The following is a 20,830-nucleotide window of genomic DNA, read 5'->3' as shown; positions in this document are numbered from 1 at the left end:
AAGTCCCAGGCACCTCCTTGCTCCCTCACACCTGGGGAACCTCCGCGCAACGCCGCTGCTGCTGCCACTCGCTCGTGCCTGGTGGGACTCCAAGTCCCAGGCACCTCCTTGCTCCCTCACACCTGGGGAACCTTGCGGGCGCTATTAAGCGCGCCGTGCAACGCCGCTGCATGGGACGTGCCCGGGCAAAGCCCGGGCCAAGGGCGGGCCCATCCTTCGCCCGTCAACGACCAACAGAGGCCGGGCCGGGCCATCCCTCTTTAACTTTCGTTTGGGGGCCCTAGTTATTTGGTTCTGGATATCACGCAGTCAGTAATGGGGAAGCGGAAGGCAGATGATGTTTCTGCGCCACACTCCGGTGTCAGAAAACATAAGAAGCGAGCCAATAGGAAAGTAGACGACCCTCCTAAGCCTATTAGGAATCAATTTCAAGCTATTGATTCCCTGTTCGAGGAAGTAGAGGCAATATTGAGGAGTCCATCTATCACCACCCCCCCTATTTCTGCCACTTTAACACATAGGAAGATCCCGGATCTATTTAATAAGAAACTGCGGACACCTCATCTGTCTGTGGAAGTGGACCTCCATTCTCCTCCTATATCCCAGGCTGCAATTCCTTCGCCATCAATGAGGCATACTTTGAACGCTGAAGTTGTAGAATGCACCCGAACCAGGGACTCTCTGCACTCAGGCTCCAAGACCATAATTCCTAGTGACATTCCCTGTTCAAACAGATTTTTACCCCTATCTACTTCTAGTGGGAGCCTAGGTTGCTCTCCACCTTTAATTCCAGCGGAACCCGATATAGAGGAACAGGACTGGCCGACCCAGCGTAAAAGGTCACTCGAACTGGAAACTATTTCCCAGAAGCTGGACGATTTAAAATCGTTGGTAATGGTAATTTTGGGAAAAATTTCTGAACTATCTGATCAGAAGGTAACATGTAATTGTAAATTGCCCAGTACGAATGACCACAACCCTAAGCTGACCGGGGGGTCCAACACGCTAGCAACACTAGACATAACTTAACTTTTTTCCCCAAATGCCTAAAGTTGGGGGCGAAGCCCACGAGCATGGCAACGAATAAAAAGGGGAGTTGTTTATCCTCTCCCGTCGACACTTCCACTAATACCGGGCGTATGCTTAATCTTGCCTCAAAAAATAATGATCAGAGTCTTCCCTGTAAAAATCCCTTGTCCAAGGAAGCTAAGGATGGTAAGGGCATACAGGTGCCTGTTAGTTCACTCAGAGGTTTACATCGAGGCCAACCTAGACTAACTCAGGCGACTGATACAAAGGGGAGATATGACCAGAGTAGGAAGGATGCTTATATCTACATAACAGGGGTCCCCAGGTTGTCTGCTGGCCAGAGAGAGTCTCACGAATCTCTCATTAATAAAGTTACTTATTGGATCCGCATACAGAGGAAATGTCTCTCTGTTATTCGGTCTGATATTCAGGAGGTACGCAGACATGTCCAACCAGACTCAGATTTTGATTAAATTTCAATTCTTCTTTTCGATACCACCATGGTCGATAACCTTATGGCTTTCAATCTACGGACCAGCCTTCTGAAATCTGGCAGAGATATCGGAATTGGCCTCTGTATGTACCCTCCGGGGGATGAGACACGAAGGATTGACAGACCATCTAATGTTCTTGTGGGAGGGGCTCAGGGTCCACTTAAGAGCAATCGACCATTTATTACCGAGATCCCTTCCCCTCTGTTATCCGATTTAGACTGACTAAATGCTGTTCCACCTTCAGAGTTCACCATTGTAGTTACTACGGCCCACAGAGACAAACGACCAGGGGCTTTGGAGCTTACCGCACCCCTGAGAGTCAGGCCAACATTTGTGCTTCCTGAACTTAACATTATGTCTTGGAATGTGGCTGGAATAGAGAAAAAGCTGGGAGATCCCGGATGGGTCAACCTTATCACCAAGCAAGATATATGTCTTTTTCAGGAAACCTGGGCAGAAGAGATAATATATGTTGAGGGGTTCACAACATATTTTGTTGCAGCACAACCTGCCTCTGGAGGCTTTGGTAGACCTATGGGTGGGCTCATGATTTTATTGAACAAGAAATTGAAATGTGAGCATTCTGCATTATCCCTTAATTTGCTAGATTTATTGGGTGTTAGACTTATATTTCAGCCTGGTTTTATAGTGATCATGGTCAATGTGTACGCGAGGTCCGTCCCCTGTAGTATGGAATCTAGGGCATTTGCTCAGTTAGCTGAGTATATGGAACTTCTGCATCCATCTAACTATCTGGTGGTAGGGGGGGATATAAACTGTTCCTTCGTATTCAAGAACCTTATAGGCAACTTGACAACTGAAGAAGATGAATCTTGGGGTATTCCCCAAACGAAGGACGATACTCCCAGCATCCGTTCTTGTGCTGCTACGCAGATGGCCTCCCTTTGCTTACGATTTGGACTCAGAGAATGCAATGGTCGCACTAGATCTGATCCAAATCGTGCCCCCACTTTCAAGCGCGGGTGCTCTTCCAGCATTATTGATTATTTTCTGGTCGACATTAGGCTCAGGTCAAACACTTTGGATATGAAGGTGGAACCCCGCATTGATAGCGACCACCACCCCCTATGTCTTACTTTATCCAATCAAGCTTTTGGGAGAGCCCAACATCTAGAGACCACTGATGTCCCGATACCTTATGCAAAATCGCATCAGCTGGCCAAAAGTTGCATCTAATCCATTCCTGATCAAGCAAATTTACTCTTCCTTTCTACAGCTGTTCTCTAGTTTTGATGAGCAAGAGGTTGATAGTATTCCAATCTTGAACATCCATGTTGAATTGATAAATATCCTACAGAACTTTTTCTACAAAAATACCACTTTTAGGTATACTCCCGATACCATCCGATCTAGAGAATGGTTCAACGAAGATTGTGACCTCGCGAGGCTCAATCTTAAATTGGCCCTCCAAAAGCACTCACAGGAGGAGATCAGGGCCGCCAGACTTAGCTATACCAAGGCCCTGGATCTAGCAAAGAAAAATTGGGAATTTGAGATCTGGCTGAAGCTGCTGGAGGCAGTTAAAAATCGAGATGAGGGTTCTTTTTGGAGGTTGCTACCAACAGGCATAGAGGGAGTAATGACACTTTAAATTTGCACATCCAGCCCGAAAGATGGGTGGCCCATTTCTCTGAGATCTATACTCCATCCATACAGCAGGACCATGTGGACCATAGGGGTGATGAATGCAGACCTCTTATTGAAGGATCTACGGAGGACATTGTTTTCACAATTGCTGAAACCACAGCAGCTATTAATTCTCTGAAATCCGCCAAGGCTCCTGGTCCTGATAAGATACCGGGGGACCTGTTTAAGTCAGAACCCGTCATTTGGGCGTGGTATATAAATACATTGTCGAATGCCATCGCAGCAGGTGGCCCTATCCCGGATTCGTGGCTCGGGGTAGAAATGATCCCTATCTATAAAAAAGGAGATGTGGGACTGCCCGCAAATTACCGCCCAATTAGTCTCATTGATAATCTACAAAAGATTTTCTCTAACCAAGTCCTAGACAGGCTTATGGATTGGGTTCAAGCCAACCAGGTCTTATCCCCCCTCCAGCCCGGTTTTCGCCCAAGAATTAGTACTATGGACCAAGTTTTTAGGTTCTTCCTGCTACTCTGGAAATACGTTACTTTGGCTAAACAAAACTTGTATGTTGCTTTTGTTGACCTAAAGTCCGCTTTTGATCTCGTTCCAAGAGAGAAACTGTGGGAAGTCCTAAACAAAACTGGTGTCCCGAGGAATCTGGTGCACCTAATCCAAAGATTGCACAAGAACACCTACGCTCGAGAAAGATGGGGCAGTCAGGGGGAACTTACCGACCGCATCAATATCAGGCAGGGGGTACGCCAGGGCTGTGTCCTTGCACCTACTCTTTTTTCCTTGTTTATTAATGAGGTGGTGCAAATTGTAACTGACTGCCAAAATGATGCCCCTTCATTGAAAAATTTAAAAGTTCAAATTCTTTTATTTGCTGATGACTCCCTCTTGATCTCCAAAACACCTATGGGCCTTCAGGTTCTCCTGAATAGGTTCAGTGTGTTCTGTGCAGACCATGGATTGGAACTCAATTCTAATAAAACTAAATTTATGATCTTTGGTCTTGGTCGCACCAAACAATGTAATATTTTACATAATGAGGTTCCTCTGAGCAAGGTATGTTCTATTGATTACCTAGGGGTGAGAATCAGCAATGACATGAACTGGCAGGCCCAGGTAGGAAAAAGTTTAGCTCTTTTAGCACATAGGTCAGGGTCAATTTTGCGTTTCCAAAAGTCTAATACTGCGAAAGTGGTTTCCCCAGCTATTAAAATCTACCTAGCAAAGGCTCAGAGCGCTGCGGTTTATGGCGCAGAGGTTTGGGGCTGCATCAAAACTAGTAAATTATCTGTGGGGGAAAATAACTTAGTAAGATCGCTTTTGGTATGCCCTCGTAGTACGCCCTTAGTTCCAGTGTTTCTGGACTTAGGGTTCTCCCACATTTCTGATGTAATAGCCCTAAGACCTCTAACCTTTTGGGTTTGTATCTGGAACACCCCTGTATTAGTTGTATATAAGGAGTCTTTGCAAGATCTATTGGATAGACTGAACGTACTTTCTATCCCTTGGTTGAAGTGCATTTCGGATTGGTTTCATACCTTGGGACTTAGTGACTTTTGGAGCCAGCCCCATAATTTAAGGAGGGCTCACAAGGAACATTTAAAATCAGTTTACTGGTCCCATGTTAGGAAAAATTATCTGTTATGCACTTCATATGGCAGGTTGACATCTCAATTTCTCAATTTCAAGTGGTATCCTCACTTCGAACCCTTTTTAGATTTGATTACTGATTAACTAAGCAAAAGTCTGTATGTTCGGTTCAGGTATGGATGCCTTCCCCTGAAGTCTTTTACTAGTTCATGGTGCTCTACTCCGCTAATCGATCAATGCCCAAGTTGTAACGGCCCTGCAGAAACTGTAGCGCACTTTATGTTTATTTGTCCTGCCTATGGCCTCGTTCGGCGGAAATGGCTCCGCCCCGCTTGCAGGAATATGGGGTTGAGAACGTGCAAAGATGCCCTAAGGTTGATGATGAGAGACTGCTCCCCCTTCTTAACCTGTGCGGTCAGCAAGTTCCTTGCATCCGCATGGCACATACGTACACATTTCTTAAAAAATCATAGTGATTTGCTATTAATTGAACCTTGATCTTAACTTATTTAATTTAACTATTGTTTATAGTTTTAAGCTCAATTCGTTTTTTATCATATTATCACTGAGGAAGCTAAAGGAAGCTAAAATTTGACGATTCCTCCTCACATATAGGATGGGTGACACATGTGAAGATTTACATCAACACCTTTTTGTATATTCGCAGATTTTTTATTTTATTCTCATTATTACTTTTAAACCCTTGATATTATATATTTATTATGTACAGATCATGGTTTTATTGCTGTAAGTTATTGCTTTGATGGTTAAATTAGACCGAATAAAGCTTGTGTGACTCTGACTCTGAAGAAAATAAAAAAGAAATAAACATGAAACACCTGTCCAACATTTAAGTCTCCGTGGTGCACACCATCACTGACATATTCACCCTATGGTATTTATGAAATGACCAGGACTCTCCAAAAGCGTTCAAATGGCATGAAATATGGGCATATACTACTCTCAATGGGTATGGTCACCACAATAACAGAAAATAAACATTTATGCTCAATACTAGATTATTAGCTCCTATGACTATGTTAAAAGTAAGAGCAAAAACAAATGCTAATCTATCCAAACCTCCATTGTGGTTTGATTCCAGATGGCATCCAGTGTCACTGGTGCATAGCGTTCACCACTAGCACCATGTTGGTACCCCTTCATACACAACTATTGGAATTTCAGTGTTCGTATCGCTAGATGAAGGAAATAAAAACAGAACTAGGAATCCACATTCCAGCATCCATGGTGTATAACGCAGATACCAAATTAACCTCCCAATACAATATAGCTCAAGTGTCATGCACACAACGCAAAGGTATTATTTATGCACTAATGCGCACTATCACCTGAAACACTTAAATAAAAGGGAAACTCCACCCCAATCTCAACATGCTTGTACATGTATTGCAAAATAGGGCACAGCTCTAATGCAATTCTTTTTAAGGTCAGTTCAGTCAACCAAAAAAACTGCTAGAGCCTTAAAAAAATGTTATATCATTATATGCTGCAAATCAAGAAAAGATGTAACCCTGTGTTTGACAGGTGATACATTTCTCAGGCTCAATAATCGATCTGTCGAGTTTTAATATGTAGAAATATACAATGGTTCTTGCATTTAATTTCATATGTTTCAGTTATTAATTTATGTAGAGTAAAACTACATCTTCTCCCAGTCCCACTAGTATTACATTACTAATTAACTATTCAAGTTCTCTGCCAAAGGTCCCAAAATTAATTATGAAAAAGGGAGCTCATGCTGAATCATTAACTTACTCTGCCCATTTTTAGATTTGGGTAAACCTTTGACATGTCCTGATGAAATGACACCCACGGTTGAAATGTTGACAGTTATTATCTGCTGTACTGATGTTCTGTGGATTTATGGTCTAAGTGGTGGATCAGGTCTTTGGACACTCTTCTCAACTAACTCTTACACAGTAATTTTGGATTTTGATTATACTCAGATTGTTTGGATAATTTCTGTCTACCTTGTTCACAACTCACGAGCACATCATCATCATGTTTTACCTTATTGTTGAGACACCTCTTGCAATGTGCTGTTTTCTGTGAATATATTATATTAGCTTTACCGCCACTATCTGTGATAATTTACTAATCTTATTTACCCTGGACTCATTGTCTGCTTAGAGTAAACAGTTTTGGAACAGGATGCAGTTTCACTCTTTATAGATTGATAACAGATACATCTGAAATTAACTGGGAGAATAGTTGAATTATTATATTAATTCCAACACCCAGGTTGTGGTGAGTAGAGGGCTGACCTCTAATTATTTAACTGAAACCTTGAAGGTTCAGCTGTAAGGTCAGTCCACTAAACTTTCAAGTCATCTAAAACAAAACCTGGGTCCCACAAAGTATTTAGGAGTTCAAAAAAACATGATGTTCAAATTCCTTTAAAAATCTTATTTTAGTTTTAGAAGAAACCTCATCCACCAACCTAGCTGGTGGCATGCTTCATCATCAGGGTCCCACCCTGGGTGCCTAGTGTTAACAAATGTGTCTCAAATGGTTAATAATCCATGCATAGCACATGCCACCATTGCTAATTCAGTTGCTCTTAGAAATGGGGTCCCTAGTTGGCAGTCAATATGCACTCAGTCCAAGCAGGGACCCTCACTCTAGTCAGGGTAAGGGAGATACACACCTAGGCTAAACTATGCTCATCCCCTTGGTAGCTTGACACAAGCAGTCAGGCTTATCACAGAGGCAATGTGCAAGTATTTGTCCCAACACACACAGTAATACAGTGAAAACACTACAAAATGGACACCACACCACACCAGTGTAGAAAAATAGCCAATATTTATCTAAATCAAACAAGACCAAAATGACAACAATCCAACATACACAAGTAAAGCTATGAACTTTTAAATTAAAGAGAGTCTTACTTCATAGGAAACAATGGATGCGTTGATGTTACAGAAAGTACCTGGTTTGCATAAAAAATAAAGCTGCATTCCTTACTCACAAGTGAGGCCATGTGTTGTTTCTTCTCCGGTAGTGTAGGCGATGTGTCATTTTTCTCCCCCGCAAGAGAGTGATGCATTGATTTCCAGACGGGACACCTCAGATCCGGGCAGGTTCACTTTGACTTTGATGCCTAGCAATGATGAGTGTGAAATCCGGCTGCACAGTGATGAGGAACCGTACTGCATGAGGGTTGCATCAATGTTAGCAGCTGCAAGCTGGTGTTGCGTCATTTCTCCAGCTGCAATGCAGGTGTTGCATTGATTTCCCAGCCGCAATGCAGGTGGTGCGTCAATTTCTCAGCCGAGATGCAGGTGGTGCATCAAATTTTTTCCCCACAGCTACTGTGCCTGGATTTCGGTCCTTGGTTCCACCAGCTTCACCTCTCAAGGGCCCAGGGACTATAGTGGGCACCACTTGGCAGGGTAGGAGTCTCATCAGAGTCTCCAAAGTGTCCTTGAGACTTCAAAACAGAAGGCAAGCTCAGGCCAAGCCCTTGAAGACACTTTGAAAGTAGGAATATACCAGTCCAGTCTTTGTCCTCTTTCAGGCAGAAGCAGCAACTGCAGGCCATCCCAGTCACAGTCCAAGGGGCAGTATTCCTCCTCCAGCTCTTCAGCTCTTCTCCTTGGAAGAGGGCCCTCTTGAGTTCAGAAGTAATCTAAAAATCTGGGGTTTTAGGTCCACTACTTATACTCCTTTCTGCCTTTGAATTAAGCAAACTTCAAAGGAAAGTCTGTATTGTGTACAAGATCCTGCCTTGCCCAGGCCTAGCCCCCGACACACATCAAGGGGTTGGAGACTGCATTGTGTGAGGGCAGGCACAGCCCTTTCATATGTAAGTGTCAGCTCCTCCCTCCCCACCCTAACCCAGGATACTCATCAGGATATGCAGGCTATACCCTAGCTCCCTTTGTGTCACTGTCTAGAGTGAATTAACAAGAGCCCAGCTGTCGATCTTACCCAGATGTGGAATCCACAAGCATGCAAAGGCACAGGATTGTTAAGCAAGAAAATGCCCACTTTGTAAAAATGGCATTTTCAAACACACAATCTAAAAAACAACTTTACCAAAAGATGTATTTTTAACTTGTGAGTTCAGAGACACCAAACTCCATAGCACTATATGCTCCCAATGGGAAGTTGCACTTAAAAGATATTAAAAGGCAGTCCCCATGTTAAACTATGAGAGAGATAGGCCTTGCAACAGTGAAAAACAAATTTGGCAGTATTTCACTGTCAGGATATATAAAACACATCAGTGCCTGTCCCACCTTTCACATACACTGCACTGCACATGGAGATACCTAGAGCCTACTTTAGGGGTGACTTATATGTACAAAAAGGGAAGGTTTATGCCTGACAAATGGGTACACATGCCAGGTCAAAATTACATTTTAGAACTGCACGCACAGACCCTGCAGTGGCAGGTCTGAGCTATGTTTACAGGGCTACTCATGTAGGTGGCACAATCAGTGTGTGGGTGGCACAATCAGTGCTGCAGCCCCTGGTGTTCACAGATGCGGCTTTTCAACTTTCTGGTGGTCTTACCAATGTAACACAGTTTTCATGGACAAATTATTAGATAAATTGCTGGTGTTACAATTTGTGTGTTCTCTTATTGTCCATATCTTCCCTGGCTCATGGTCCACTGTTTTTGTTGTGAGTGTCAAATGACGCAGACTGCAGTTGCCACAGGCATAATGTCTTGTGACTCTAGGTAGACCCCATGCATCCTGTACTGTGGCGATAGGGTTAACATTCTTTTGCTTCTTCTTCCCCTTTTAAAGGAGAAAAGGGGTTTTTGCCAGTCTGATTTCCCTGCCCATAGAATTGACCAATTTTTGTTGATTACCTTCTTAACTAGATTAGATGCTGTTCCATAGTTGGTGACACATGTAAGAGGTGGGGTGGTTTCTTCTTTTTGCACAATTCCCTGCAGGGCCTCCCTCTTCTGATTCCTTGCACTTTTTGGGACCTTTCAATTATCCTTTTGGGATATGATCTGGTGCTCAATTTCTTTTTTAGGGCATCTGCTTGGTCCCTGTAATCAGTGATCTTTGTACAATTTCTCCTTAGTCTGGGGAACTCTCTGTATGGGAAATTGTCTCATAAAGATTTTGGGTGGAAACTGGCATATCTTAACAGGGTATTTTTATCTGTTGGTTTGTGGTATGTGCAGTTGGACAATTTACCTTTTTCAACAAAGATTGTGACATTCAAAAATGCTATATTAATTGTGTGGGTAGATTTCAAATTTCTGTCACATTTGTTAATCCAACTAAGAAATGGGGGGGGTTGGTTTCTAGGTCTCCGTGCCAAATCATATTGCACATTTTAAATAAATTTGTTATTTTGCCCCAAAAATAAAATTTGTACTCTCTTTTACCAACATAATCATTTTGTTTCTCAGTAGGGACCAGGTGAGGATTCATTGATTGAGTTAATAAAAAAAGACACAGAGGTTAAGGAAATACACAAAGGATTCCTATGCCTTTTTTTTAAGGTGTTATATAATACCACCAAACACCAGTCATACCTTCAACTTTGCTGGTGTAAGATACGCGCATTACACCTCATGATTTGCAATCAATACCTTACGCCATCCACAACATAGGCTTGGGCAATGTTCAATCTGCTCTCATGTCAGATGCAGCCCCAGAAAAGCCCCCAACAAATGCCCCCACAGAGACCGGGCATGCCAACATGAATGGTTCGGCATTAAAAGAAAAAAGTAACACCAGCTGAACAACATCCGGAGGCCCTGGGAATGCGGTTAGGTGACTGGTGGGTGACATCCCTTAATGAAAAAAGTGAGGGTGCAGGGGGTGTTTGCCTGGTTTTACTTGAGAAGGGGTAATGTTACAAATAGATTACTTCGACATAGGTTTACTTCTGTTTGACTACAGGGACCACCCTCCAGGACCTCCATGATGTGATTAAAGGAGAGGGCACAAGTATGTAAGGTTGTTTCTTGTCACCAGTTAGCACACACATGCTGAGAGAATGCCACCACTTTAAGTAACACACATTTTTGAGAAAAGGATTCCCCTATGATAACGAGCAAAAAGGCTGTCTGATTAACTTGCCGATATGTGGTGAGTGATTGGTGTGATGGAGGCAGCATCTCTTGTTTTTGGGGGATAAAATCACTATCTATATCAGTGCAAGTCAGTTTGAGAAGATGATTCCCCTCAGTTTATAATAACGGGCACAATGTCAACAAACACGGGTAGGATGCCAGGTGGTTGCAACACTGACAGTTTGAATTAACAATGGTATTATGTGCTATATATGGATAATCATGTATTTGAGCAAAATTTTTGCAAGTATTTGGGTATGAGATATAAAAAAAGAGTTGAATGCAACTCAGTGAAGTGGGCAAATCAAATAAGTGGGCTAGCAATGTGTGAAGGAGCGCTCATTTGTTTATGTGGAATGCTTGATGGTTGAACGTGATGGTTTAAGAGTAAGGATGTGACCATGTGTCTACCTGTGGTCTATGTTCCTTCTCCACCCTCTTTTTCTACTGAAGATTCTCAAGTGGAGCAGTGCCAATAAAAAGGAGGGATCCATGAGTAATACGGATAAGAATTAGATGCATCAGTCTTAGTGAGCTGATGTGGGATGAGGTCATGAAGAATGCCAATTTCGAACCCTTTGGGGCCTAGTGATTAATGGCTGAAACATGTCAAACTTAGTTTAGATGTAAGGGTAAATATTCTGACACATCACATTGCTTTTATCTTGTCAGAGAGCACCAATAACAAAGTAAAGGGATTGGTCTATGAATGCCCTCTAGACAATTTTAATACCACTCATTTTCTTTTGATTTTTGCTTTTTCTAGAATTTAGGTACGCTGACACCCTGGACCCACTCCACTGTAATCAGGCATGGAAGCCCTCCCCCTAGGCACTAGGCACCCATGTTGAACCCTGATGATGAAGCATGCCACCAGCAAGGTCGGTGGGTGAAAGGTCTTCTGAAAAAAACATAAGATTCTGACAGGCATTTGAACATCAGTTTTTTTTAACTCCCGCTTTTGTTGTTTTTGGTTATGATGTGGGAGGTAATCAGGCAGTGGTTTCTTCTCACTCTTTCCTGTGTTGCTTTTGTTAATTATACGCAACCATAGCTAAATATCTCAAGACCTATTGAGGGCTACCAGAACAATGTAAACTCCTGACTTGTAGCATATTTAAACTTCAAAATAGGATACCTTGATTGTATAACCTGATAGTTTTTCATGAAGCATTGTCTGGACTATCTTTGATTAATTACTTGAATGAATACTTGCAGAGAACATATTCACTCTCAGACATTGTGCTAGGTTGTACAGAAGGTGAAGCAGAAAGCCATTAAGGCCCAGCTTAATGAAGGAAGTTTAGATCCTTCATGAAGTGAAGAGAATTTGTGATGAGTTACATAGATGAAAGGCGATGAGGTGGGTGCAGATTTTTGGAGCCAGTAATGAGGAGGAGCAGACAACAAAGTGAGAATTGCTTTAGAACCCAAACAGTGAAGATATCAATGATGACGGGAGGCAGTCTATTGGCCAGTAAACATGGACTAACATGATGGACCTATCAACAAGTCAGGCACAAATTGATTACAATCTGCTTTATAATTAGAAGGCAGTGACGAGAATGTTGAGCCTTGGTAAATGAGACTAACTTATGAGGTCCAAGATAGGACACACCACAGATGATTTTGAATTCAACAAAGTTTATTTGTCACTGTTACAGAGAAACCAACATACAATGCTTTGCCATAGCCCAGTAAAGGATAGAAAGCACCTGGCCAGGGTTTGATACAGGTCATCTGGAATCAGTGGCAAAATGTGAAGTCACTTAGATAATTTGAGCTAATAGACTGAGATTGGTTGTGCCCAAATGTAACTCATAGGTTTAACCTCCATTGATCAGGATAGAATGTACACCAAGCTCCTAAGGCCAGCACAAATGTTCCAACCTAAGCTCATCAAAACCTATAAGCAGGATGCCACTCCTTTTACTTTGAGTGTGAAACAATTGTTGTGCTTCCAAAAATTGAGGACAGTGAGGCATTCCACAAGAAGGCAAATTGCATAGCAGAATTCACATTAAGGCAAAGCATAATTTCAGGAAACATGATTATTGTGCTAGTCAAAAGCACTTCATGTAAGTATTGACGTTTGCTTCCCAAACGTTTCACAAATGACATTGTCTGCCTCACTGTTAAGCCTCCCAAAGAGTCAAAAGCTTATTCCATAACCACCATTTTTCTTGTAAAGTCCTAGAGTAAAATGAATGCCTGTCCTGTCCCAACTTGTGCAGTGTTTTGCATGGTCAGTTGTGTACTATTTTCCCCACATACATGTGGAAAGGGATATGGTTAGGGAGTAGAGGCCCTGGAGTGGTTAATCCTTGTTACCTGGAAAAATACACTTGTTGCAGTTGTGCTGCTGCAGATCAGAAACACACCATTGTCTTTTTAAAAACACCAAAGGGCAGAGTTACTAATGCTGGGTTTGTGTCAGGTAAGAGATGCAGAGTAGGCAAATATAGAATTGGTATTCACTATCAAATCAAAACTTGTTATGGGCTGTAAAGTACCCCTAAAGAAAAGCAAGTAAAGTTATGAGCTACTCTGCACTACTTTGCTTCAAGGTGCATACCATGGGTGTCCCACGGGCATTCCCTTGCAACAACCTATGGTTTTAGACAGCAAGCCCTATCTAATAACATTTGTAGACAGGCTTCGCACCAAAACATAATGCTTCTTTGGGACTTGTGATAAATTAGGCTATTAATTTCATTTTTCCAAACTCTTCAAACTTTGCATGTGTGCTGCACTGTGTAGCATATATACTAAGACAGATAACATTTGAACTATGTCTTAGCATAGGATTGTGTTCTGGAATGATTGTCTTCCATTACAAATCTATGGTAGACACAGTTTCCCCGTGTTGCAAAGGTGTGTGTGTCACACTATGCAGCATGTTTGTGCAGCAACTTCAGAGAGGACAGCAAAAGAGCTATATCTTAGGAGATATTGTACTGCCCTGTCCTCTCCCAATGCAACACAGCACTGAGACCCTGGTTGCAGCGCTGCATTAAAATGTAGTTCCCCAGTAATTCAGTATGCTTATATCGCTCAGTCCTATTTGTGAATGTCTATATTTGTTGTGATTCACTTTGAGGGCTGGATGCTGGATCATATTTCACAGTTTGGTTCCACAAATACTATATTCTTTTTACCACTGACAGCAAAGCTTGATGATGTTTGAAACTGTCTTTCTGCGATCTCTTTAGTTGACTTTTAACAAGCCCTCATTTCTTTGCAAATTTCTGAAGGTTCACAAACAGCCATTTTTTAAACTTAATATTCATTGTAAGACGTTAACTAAGATCAAAATATATCAATTTTTGCTATGCACTTTCAAGGAGATTGAAATGTGTTCTCCTTTTCTCCAGCAAATATTTAAAGACTGCTCTTTTGTCTAGGGTCTATAAATTCACCATCCCACTGAATGTCTTCAATCATTAGGCTGCCCATCTGATTTCTGTGTTTCAAAATGATGATTCTATAACCCCTATACAGTTTCAGGGACATCGGTTACCCTTTCTGTGGGTTGTTTCTGCATATTACTGCTTCCTATCCATTAAGGCACTTACATTGAAGAAGCCTAGGCTACTCGGCCACTAAACTTGAGATGGACAAATTATTTTCACTGACCTAAACAGAAACTTTTACAATGAAACGCTGTTGTCTGTGGAATTAAATTAGAATTCTGATTATTTACTCCATGATGTCGTACAGGGTTGCCATTAGTTGAGGTCTTTCCTTTTTAGAGTAACTGCATCCTGGTTTCTTTTTTGGTAAAGGCAAGGTGGAGTGGACAAGAGGTACAAAGGGAGAGATATCTTGTTGTAGAACAGTGTTAGACCTCACAGTATTAGAACCGTCCTTCTCCAAACTTTGTGCCTGCTTGCCTCATATGTTGGTGGTTTCTTTTTGTTGGTCTAAGGACTCCGGGCACTTTACAACTGCTGACCAGTGCTAAAGTGCCGGTACTGTCGCCCTAAACATGGTTTGATTGGTGTATCCCAAATTGCCATATTTAACTTACTCAAAAGTCCCTAGTAAAGTGCACTACATGTGCCCAGGGCATGTGAATTACGTACTACTTGTGGGACTGCAGCATGCTTGTGCCACCCATTCCGGTAGTCCTTAAACATGTCTCAGGCCTACCATTGTAGAGCCTGTATGTGCACTTCACACTGCCATGTTGACTTGTGATTTAAAACCTCTTGCGAAGCCTTAAATTCCCCTTTTATTACACATGTCACCAATAAGGTAGGCCATAGATAGCCCATAGGGAAGGGTGCTATGTAACTAAATGGTAGAACATGTGCTTATAAGTCTTACATGTGCTAGTAGTGCAAAACTCCCAAATTCAACTTTAATAACTTAGAGGCCTAGATCTCTCTTTGGCTAACATTGGGGATTCCTTATTACAACTAATAAGCTGTAATTTCTTATAGAGAGATGGTAGATCTATTATGTTCAGTACCTATTGAATGATAATGAGAAATCCTTTTTAATTGTAAAGTCGGAATTACAGTTAACATTTTGAAAATGTCACTTTTCGAAAATTGGCATTTTGCTGCTGTTAGCCCTGTGTGCCTGAAGCCTGTGTCCAATACACACCTGGGGGGATGACAGCTAGACTTTGTTCATTCCCTCTAAACAGCCACACGTAAAGGTAGCTTAGGTGTTACTGATGGTCCATCAACATCCTGATGGGCCATCCTAAGCAGGATGGGAATGTGGAGCTGGGCACAGCCTCACACTTACACCTGAATAGTGTGTGTCCTTTCCCCACACAAAGGGCTGCACACCCCATGTAGTGAGTCTAGAGACAGGGGAGGAAGAAGGGAGCTATGTGCGCTTCAAAGTGCATTTTTTTAAGTCACCCCCACTTCAAAGGCACAACTGAGTGTAAGTCCTGGATCTATGACCCTACCAACTCACCACACTACTGAATCTGTGAAGAACTCTGCCAGGAGGAAGTACTGCTGTGCTTCTAAAAGGACGGCCACTCTGGACTGCTGCTCTAGAAGAACTGATTTTCTACTGCGCTGCCCTTCTACCCACTACTCTCTGGCCTGCTGAGGAAGGACTGGACCCATTTCACTTGAACACGAAGTGACTCTAAGGGCATGCTGACTCATCCCCTGTTCTAAGTCTCAGGGGCATCAAATACTTCTCATCAACCTACAAAAGCACCTGGACTTTGCTTGACGCAAGTCTTCCCCTGACAAGTGGTGCCAATCCATTCTTGGAAGTGGGTATAAAGTGCTGCAACTACCAGAACCCACGCATCAACGCCATTACACTGATCAGAACCGGAGCATTTCTCTTGATGCTGACACATCATCACTGCAATGAGGATTGCGGACACCACATCACCAGCTGCACAGCACATCGTCTCCAGTTTCTGATGCATTTCCAACTTTGTGCAGCTTCGAAACAACACATCGTCTAATCTGAAACATTGATGATGATGCATCACCTCCCTGCTCCTCGCTTTTCAGCTGTTGGAAAATGGGTTATTGGTAAGGACAGATAGGTACCTACACTTAGCAATAGGCCACTAACCTCCACTTAGGTCCAGTTAGGTCTCAGTAAATTAAACCCAGCTCAACCCTTGGTAGCTTGGCAACGAGCGACAAGGCTTGACTTAGGAGAAAGATTGTAAAGCATTCAAATATCACAAAACAGTAATTAAATAAAACACAGGAAACAGTTGAAAAATCCAAAACCAATTCATAAAAATAGACTATAATTCTATCTTTAAAATGACACAAAATCGAATAAAATCGGATAAGGGGAACTGGAGATATGAATTTTTAAATAATTATTGTTTTCTAGCGCCTAGAAACAAAAAGCGCCAATCTGGTCATCTGGTCGCACCTCGACCGGGGCAAACTCAAAGATTAAGGCTGACCGCGATGGAGCCCGTCTCGGCAACAGCTCGTGGGAGGCCACGGTCAAAAGTTTACCTTCGGACTTAGAAGTTTTTCTGAAAATTTTCTTCAGCGGGACGAACCGGCCAGTCCAATCCGACCTCCTGGAACTGTTCACCGGGTACGCGTCGCGGGAGCCCTCGGTGGAGACTTTTACCTTCGGACTTAGTCATTTTTTCGAGGTGAAAATCCTTCGACCGGGGCAAACCTGGATCTTGATCTGACATCCTTGGAGCCCTCCTCGGATACGCTGGCTGGGAGGTCCCAGTCAACTTTCCACGTTCAGTCTTAGGTGGTCATTACAACCCTGGGGGACGGTGTTAAAGCGGCGGTAAGACCGCCAACAGGACCGGCGGTAAAAAATTTGGAATTACGACCGTGGCGGAAACCGCCAACAAAGACAGCCACTTTAACACTCCGACCGCCACGGCGGTACAAACAAACAGCTCGGCGGTCACCGCCAACATACAGGCAGAGGACAATGTACCGCCCACACTATTATGACAGGCCAATCCGCCACCTTTGCTGGGGTGGATTCACCGCGGATAAAAACACGGCGGAAACAGGAATTTCGAAGGAAAAACGCTCACCTCTACACACTCACGAGGAAGGAGGACAACATCGACCGGGAACTCCAAATTCTCCCTGTGATAGTCTTCCTGCTCCTGTACCAAGAGCGCCAATGCCGGCTGCGAAGACCACAGTGAGTACTGCACCTACGACACAGGGGAGGGGGGAGGCAAAAAACAGGGACATGCAGCACGCAACACCACCTCCCCCACCCTCACCCACTACAACACACATGCTAATGCATATCTATACATTACATTACACCCCCCAAACCCCCCCCGGAAGAATGCAAAGACAAAAGGAAATGAGTGTAACCATTGTAATATATCAAACATCAGTAAGCAAAAATATACATATATACACTATTAACAAAATATACACCAAGATTAGTAGTCCAGGTATTGCACCATTCATAGTCCGTGGACCACTGGGCCCAAAATGCATGGGCGAGGCCCACACACGATACCAGCTCAAAACAGAGAGAACACTGCAGGGGCATCAGATAGAAATACAACAGGCACCTCAGGGGGAAGGGAAGGGGGGGGCACCTCAGCTGGATGAGTGCACGACGCCAGATCCACGAGGGACCTCCATGCCCATTGATGTATCCTGGGGAGTGCAAAGCCACAGTCTCTCAAGCCTCTACATTGGGTGGTTTGCCCACTGCTGCATCCTGGGGAGTGCAAAGCCACAGCCTCTCAAGTCTCTACAGTGGGTGGTTTGCCCACTGCTGCATCCTGTGGAGTGCAAAGCCACAGTCTCTCAAGTCTCACAAGTGGGTGGTTTGCCCACTGCTGCATCCTGGGGAGTGCAAAGCTACAGTCTCTCAAGTCTCACAAGTGGGTGGTTTGCCCACTGCTGCATCCTGGGGAGTGCAAAGCCACAGCCTCTCAAGTCTCTACAGTGGGTGGTTTGCCCACTGCTGCATCCTGTGGAGTGCAAAGCCACAGTCTCTCAAGTCTCACAAGTGGGTGGTTTGCCCACTGCTGCATCCTGGGGAGTGCAAAGCTACAGTCTCTCAAGTCTCACAAGTGGGTGGTTTGCCCACTGCTGCATCCTGGGGAGTGCAAAGCCACAGTCTCTCAAGTCTCACAAGTGGGTGGTGTGCCCACTGCTGCATCCTGGGGAGTGCAAAGCCACAGTCTCTCAAGTGGATAACATTCTCCACTGGTTTCTGGAGGGGGCTTTGTGCCCAGAGTGCTTCATCCTGCCAAGGACAGACATAGTGGATGTGTTTCTCCACTGGTTTCTGGAGGGGGCTTTGTGCCCAGAGTGCTTCATCCTGCCAAGGACTGAGGTAGTGGATGTGTTTCTCCACTGGTTCTGGAGGGGGACTGGTGCCCAGAGTGCTTCATCCTGCCAAGGACAGACGTAGTGGATGTGTTTCTCCACTGGTTCTGGAGGGGGACTGGTGCCCAGAGTGCATCACTCACCCCGTGACGGTCCCTGTTGCGTCAGTGCCCCTGACGCTCATGGGCTTGAGTTGGCGGTTCTTGCCCTGTTCAGCGGTGCTTGAGTTGCCGGTCCTTGCCCTGTTCAGCGGTGCTTGCCCTGTTCAGTGGTGCTTGAGTTGGCGGTCCTTGCCCTGTTCAGCAGTGCTTGCCCTGTTCAGCGGTGCTTGAGTTGGCGGTTCTTGCCCTGTTCAGCGGTGCTTGCCCTGTTCAGCAGTGCTTGAGTTGGTGGTCCTTGCCCTGTTCAGCGGTGCTTGAGTTGGCGATCCTTGCCCTGTTCAGCGGTGCTTGAGTTGGCGGTCCTTGCCCTGTTCAGCTGTGCTTGCCCTGTTCAGCGGTGCTTGAGTTGGCGGTCCTTGCCCTGTTCAGCGGTGCTTGCCCTGTTCAGCGGTGCTTGAGTTGGCGGTCCTTGCCCTGTTCAGCGGTGCTTGAGTTGGCGGTCCTTCATTGCCCAGATGGGTTGGGCCTGGCGGTCCTTCATTGGTCAGCTGTGCTGTGGCTGGCGGGGCCCTCCTGGGCAGCTGGGCTGTGGCTGGAGGGCGACGATGGGGCTGGTGGTGGCCTCCTGGGCAGCGACGATGGGGCTGGCGGGGGCCTCCTGGGCAGCAGGGATGATGGCGGTCTTCTCTGCCGTGCTGCTCCTCCCAGACTTGCCGGGTTTCTTCTGGCCCATCCCCACCTTGGGAAGAGTCACAGCTGAGTCCACTCTCCCACCGGGACCCCTGGAAGCGGCTTGGGTGGCTGGAGTCTTCCCCCTCTCCCGCCGGGCACTGGCCAACTTCTGGTGCTTCACCGTGGGGGGACTGGCTGTGCTGTGGCTCCGTGCCACACTGGGTGTCCTGGTGGCCGGTGCACTCCACATACCTGTGACAACAGGCACCACTGGTCCCGGAAATGTTGTGGCTGAGGTGCTAGTTCGGGACCTATGAGTTGGACGGGGGTGGTGGGAAATAGGTTAAGGGTGGACAGGAAAAGTTGTTTGGAGACACTGGGACGGGTTGCTGGAGGGGGTTTGGGAGTGGAGGAAGAGGTGGTGGTTGACGTTTTGTGGCTTTGGGTGCAGGTGCATGCGCTGGAGGCTGTTGTGAGGTGGATGTATGTTGGGTGGGTGTGTGCCTGCGTTTGTGTATCTTTGGATGGGCGTCACAGACACACTGGGAGAGGACACAGGGGACGTGTGAATGGTAGTGGGGTGGTGACTGCACATGAGCGGGGTGTGGTGGTGGGTGTGCTGGTGCGGGACGTAGTGGCTGTAGAGGTAGTGCATGCAGGTGTGAGTGTAGACGAGACTGGGAGGGAGGAGGGAGACGACGAGGAGGGGGACACAGTGGAGGCAGTGGATGTTGGTGTGTCTGTATGTGTGTGATGCTTGCGTGAGTGCCTGTGGGATGTGTGGTGCTTGTTTGTCCGAGCTTCCCTTGTGTGGTGAGGTGTGTGCAGGCTGGTCTGATGGTGTGCTTGGGATAGGCAGAGGTACAGGGGGTTGGGTCTGGGTGGAGGAAGTTGGAGCGGGAGGCTAGACACAGGGACAGTGCCTACCATCAGTGCTGAGGCCAGAGATTGAAAGGAGCGGTGAAGGGCCACCTGACCAGAATGAATGCCCTCCAGGAATGCATTGGTTTGTTGCAACTGCCTTTCTACACCCTGGATGGCATTCAAAATGGTAGACTGCCCAACAGTGAGGGACCTGAGGAGGTAAATGGCCTTCTCACTGAGGGCAGCAGGGGTGACTGGGGCAGGGGCTGAGGTGCCTGGGGCGAAGGTGATGCCCACCCTCCATGGTGAGCGGGCATGGGGCGAAGGCTGAGGGGCTGCTGGGAGGGTGGTGCTGGTAGGGGGGATGGCGGCTGTACCTGTAGAAGTGGGGGGCACAGATGTTGCCGCCACCACAAGGGAGCTCCCATCGGAGGACGAGTCCGTGTCGCTGGTTTCAGCTCCTGTCCCTGCCGTGGTGCTCCCCTCGCCCTGCCGCCCACTGGTGTATTCTGAGTCCGTAGTGTGGCCCTCCATGGCCATGTGGGATGCAGCTCCCTCGTGCTCCGGTGCCACTGCTCCTCCTGATGATGCTAT

The sequence above is a fragment of the Pleurodeles waltl genome, chromosome 7 (genome assembly GCF_031143425.1).
Source record: "Pleurodeles waltl isolate 20211129_DDA chromosome 7, aPleWal1.hap1.20221129, whole genome shotgun sequence".
NCBI lineage: Eukaryota > Metazoa > Chordata > Amphibia > Caudata > Salamandridae > Pleurodeles > Pleurodeles waltl.
Note: the sequence above shows the minus strand (reverse complement) of the source record.